This window comes from Urocampus carinirostris, chromosome 7 (genome assembly GCF_059441175.1).
Source record: "Urocampus carinirostris isolate Australia breed hairy pipefish chromosome 7, RoL_Ucar_1.0, whole genome shotgun sequence".
In the NCBI taxonomy this organism is placed as follows: domain Eukaryota; kingdom Metazoa; phylum Chordata; class Actinopteri; order Syngnathiformes; family Syngnathidae; genus Urocampus; species Urocampus carinirostris.
This window is the reverse complement of record NC_142355.1, coordinates 4300635-4306042: the sequence shown is the minus strand read 5'-3', so window position 1 is coordinate 4306042 and position 5408 is coordinate 4300635.

Here is a 5408-nt window from a genome sequence, read left to right as displayed (position 1 = left end):
TCTGTCTCCTTTATTTCTGTCCTTTAAATATTGACTCAAGTGTTAAAAACCAGGGTGGGGTAGGGTTACTTTAACTTGATTACTTTCAATTACTTTTGGATTATTTCAAAAGCAAATATGCTAATAAAAGGCAAAAGAAACTAAATATGAATAAAATGACTCAATTTTGTGCAGGCTTGGGGAGTAACTGAATACATGGAACGGCAAAAAAGATGTTGGCAAGCTCTTTGGATTTATTTTCATTTTGTTTCTGTCGCATTTTATCTTAGTTTTGCCGGAGATCAAAGAGGTCAAAGCCAGGAGAGAAAGCTTACCACGTGTTGTGAGTTATCATTTTATTCATATTTAGTTTCTTTTGTCTTTTTTTTAGCATATTTGGTATTGGAGTAATCCAAAAGTAATTGAAAGTTAAAGTAACCCTACCCAACCCTGTTAAAAACTAATAATTCAGAAGGATGTGACATGAGAGCCTACCAGGTAAACGGCTTAATTCAAACTTCCTAGGCAGGATTTGCACAGGTGCTTGAAATCCTTGAAAATGCTTGAACCTTAATACTTGGTGCTTGAATTTTGATTTAAGTGCTTGTATATTCTTGAAGTTGTTGCAATGTAACTCAAAACAGTCTGCTTAAAAATGATGCCAACACTGCTCTCTTGTGGCTTCGCTTTGCCATTGCATTTCTTTCCTCATTGTTAACTGCAGCTGGCATTAGTTTGCATGGCATTGTCCTGGGAAGAACTTCCTGCAACTGAAAATGCGAAATGTTACATTAATTTTACCCAACAATTATATTGAGAGAGGTTTGCTTGATGTACACAAGTAAAGTTCAAAACAACAAATATATTCACAATTTACTTAAGATTTAAAAATCCTATGTCTTAATAAAAGATTCTAAAACGTCATTTTTCTCATGTTGAGGTTTTTGAGTTTTTCCTTGCCCTCGTGTAGGTTTTATATCAGGGGATTGTGTAATAATAGTCTATATTTTGCAATATTCTGTGGTCTTTGCAGCCCTTAGAGACTCTTTGTGATTAAGGGCTATACAAAAAAATATACCTTGCCTTTACTAGACGTCAATCGCAGATATATTTGTGGCTCTGCAAAATACTTTTTCTTTTATGGTACAGGAGGAATTGGAAAATTGTCATTGAAGTCCTCAAAAGGGTTTGAATTTTGGACATGGGCAATGTGTACGAACCCTGACTAAGAAAGCACTTGTGGGTTAATCATTTTCATGATTACATTTGCAAGTCCAATCATATCTAGCGCTTCCTATTAAAAATAATTGTATTAGTTTCCACCTCTAGAAATGAGAAAACATGTGTTTTTTTTATCTGAGTACAAGATATAAAAATAAACAAATACTATCAACCCTCCAGAATACTGTTTTTAAGACTATAAATATTTTATCATCAATTACTTGACATAGAAAAATATCACTGTCAACAGGATCACCTCACGTGCAGTCCCTGCTCAAGATTTTATTGTTTTGTCCTGTTTTTATTTTCTCATGTTTGAAATAAAGTTTTCATTTATTCCTTTCTTCGTTTTTCCCTTGCTTTGTGTAGGTTTTAGATCAAGGCATGGTGTAATAATATTAATGAATTAATATACTGCACCTTAAATGTTTTTATACTGTACTTTGAGCTGGGGGCAGCACTACGGCTGAAAGGTTAGCTCATCCGTGGCACAGTTCTGGGGTCATGGGTTCAAGACCAGCTCTCAGCCTTCCTGTGCAGAGTTTGCATGTTCTCCCCGTGCTTGCGTGGGTTTCCTCCGGGCACTCCGGTTTTCTCCCACATTCCAAAAACATGCACGTCAGGTTAATTTGCCGGACTAAATTGTCTAGTTGTTAGTCAGCGAGTGTTGCCCTGGGACTGGATGGAAACCAGTTCACAGTGTCTGTGTCTATAAAATGATGACTCAGAACACGTGGTAAGCTTTCTCTCCTGGCTTTGATCTCCGGCAAAACGAACATAAAATGCGACAGAAACAAAATGAAAATCAATCCAAACAGCTTGCCAACATCATTTTTGCCGTTCCATGTATTCCGTTACTCCCCAAGCCTGCACAAAAGTGAGTCATTTTATTCATATTTAGTTTCTTTTGTCTTTTATTAGCATATTTGGTATTGGAGTCATCCAAAAGTAATTGAAAATAATCCAGTTAAAGTAACCCTACCCACCCCTGTATATACATATATATATATATATACTATCTTTTACCTTTGTTATGTCGTGATCTGAGACAGATCCTAAAAGGGAAAAACTATTAAGTAGTACAGTATTTTGGAAAATACAAAATAAGGAAAAATGTCGCTCTCTAGTGGTAAGAAAAAAGACCTCCATTTAAATACAGTGTCGAGACATATCGTGATGACATTTATATAATCTCATCTCATTAACCGTACCGCTTATCCTCATTAGGGTCGCGGGGGGCTGGAGCCCATCCCAGCCATCTCCAGGCAGTGGCAGGGGACACCCTGAACTGGTTGCCAGCCAATCGCAGGGCACACAGGGACAGACAACTCATTCGCTCGTTCACACCTAGGGACAATTTGGACCGGCCAATTCACCTGACATGCATGTTTTTGGAATGTGGGAGGAAAGCACGGGGAGAACATACAAACTCCGCACAGGAAGTCTGGAGCTGGATTTGAACCCATGACAGGTTCCCATGACACGAACTGTGCCCATTTATATAATAAAACCATTATAACAGCTGTTCGGATTTGGGTTCATTAAATAACGTCTTTTAATCAATTATGAAACAGTAACTGTAAATTAATTAGCAATAATGGGCAGTAATTAAGATGAAGGGAATTTCTATTTCCATGACTTTATTATCAATATGGTACATTAAGAATATAAAGCAATACAAAACTCTGGGTCACACTGAGGCTAAACCCAAGAGATTATAAAGGAGACCTATTTTTAGGCCAGGGTAGTGTGATGTAAAAAAACTAAATGCAAAATGATTATGCTAATCCTCTAATTCCTGCAAGGCAGATCAAAGGCAAGGTGTGGATTTAAGGAGAACAATGGAAATGAAGAAAGAAGCAAGCACAGTGTAGATTATGTTAATAATGCTCATCACAGCTAGGAAGTGACTAGAACAATCCGGTCCCAATCATTCATTCGACAGCATTGAAAGTGCAACTTTTTTTTTTTTAACAAAAAACGCTTTCATGGAATAGTTGTGCTAAAAGAGCCAGTGAATGGCCGTGAGAGCCTGCAAGGCCTTTTGTGCTGGCCTAAAAATCCCTGAACCATGAAATGCTAATCACCGTAAATTCCGGACTATAGAGCGCACCTGATTATAAGCCGCACCCACCACATTTCGGGAGGAAAACCGATTTTGTACATACACAAGCCGCACCTGTATATTAGCCGCATGCGCCCACATTGAAAACACGCAATTCAAACACAAACTTAACCCAAAAAACACAGCCGGCAAATAGAACGGAAAATGATACCAGTACTTAAGATTTAATGCAGACCTGCAAAGTCCAGGTGCCCGTTGAAAGTAATCCAAGGAAAAAAGTGTATATTTCCAAAGTTAAGGGTGGGAAAATATATATATTCACTATTGTCGGCCGCGTCCACAAACACGTCTCACCTTTACTCCACTTCCCATCAGCCCGCGTTTGCCCCGCCCCTTCTTTCTCATTTGCTCGTACAAAACATATCAGAATAAGTTTCTAAAATAAATACACTACAAAAATATACAGTTGCAAATACATATTATACATGGTTACACATATTTACAAAGAAAGAGGGTACACCGAGAGAGTTTTCAAAGCTTTAATAATAATATTATGACTTTCATCCCAAACCGTGCCTGTGAAGGGTAGCAAAACGCTACTAGCAACACGCTCTCAACACAGTATGAATGAATGAATGAATGAAAACTTTATTTCGAACATAAAAATAAAAACAGGACAAAAACAATGAATCAACAACGAAATAATGTCACACATGTTCGAAAAGGGGTAGTCAGAAGCAGATGCTTATTTTTCCTACCCCTTTATCTTCCCTATAAAACACATTTTATATATAGCTCCTCTTATGTCCAATACAACAAAATCTCATGGATATACTTATTAAATAGGTCAGATATCAATAATTATAATAGTTACAATAATCACATATTTTATACACTAATCTTCGCAATACCCATCCCTCAACGTCATAATGCGCATAATGTCACTGCGGCACCAGTGATAATATCAATAAAAATAAACACAATACTTATAACAGTTCTGATGTGATAATAGAACAATAACAACAAGTTAGCCATAGTTTGAAGTGCAGTATTTCCAGTCTCCCTCATATCCCATTTTCTTCATCTCTGTATTTCGCCAGTAATGCTTTTTTATATTTAAATTTGAACACATGTATATTTGGACATTGTTTGATTTCATTTTGCAAATTATTCCAAAGTCTGACTCCACACACAGACACACACATACTTTTCCTGGTTGTTTTCACCTTCTGGATTTTGCATTTAATACAGCCTCTCAAGTTATAATTTCCCTCTTTCCGAGTGAATAATCTTTGTATGTTTTCTGGCACTATGTTTTTGTTGACCTTAAATAACAGTTGTGAAGTGAAACATTTTATTAAATCATCCAATTTCAATAAATTGGACTGCATGAATAAAATATTGGTATGATCCCGATATCCTACCCTGTGTATGGTTCTTATTGCACGTTTTTGAAGGATAAAAAGGGGATGTAGTGAACTTTTGTAATTATTGCCCCAGATTTCTGCACCATATGTTAAATATGGCAGAACGAGAGAACAATATAATAAATACAATGCATTATAATGTAAAAGAACTTTGGTTTTATTAATTATTGAAATGCTTTTAGATACCTTTGTTTGTATGTGTCTGATGTGTGTTTTCCAACTTAATTTATTGTCTATTATGACCCCTAAAAACTTAATTTCTGATACAATGTCTATCGTGACACCATCCATTTTTACTTCTAAATCTTGATTTGCCTTACGATTACCAAAGAATATTACTTTGGTTTTATTTAAATTTAAAGATAATTTATTTATATCCATCCATACTTTTAGGTTAATTAGTTCACGATTAATACAGGTTACCAAATCCATATAGTTATCATTTGAATAGAAAATGTTAGTGTCGTCTGCAAATACTACTATTTTCAATAGTTTTGAAACATTAAAAATATCGTTAATATATAAATTAAATAGCTTTGGTCCCAGGATAGAACCCTGTGGTACTCCACAACAGATGTCCAAATATTCAGATGAAAACTCTTCCATTTTTACATATTGCTTCCTCCCCGTCAAATAACTTTGAATCCATTTCAAAGCCACTCCCCTGATGCCATATCTTTCCAGTTTTTTTAATAGTATATTATGATTAATGGTAT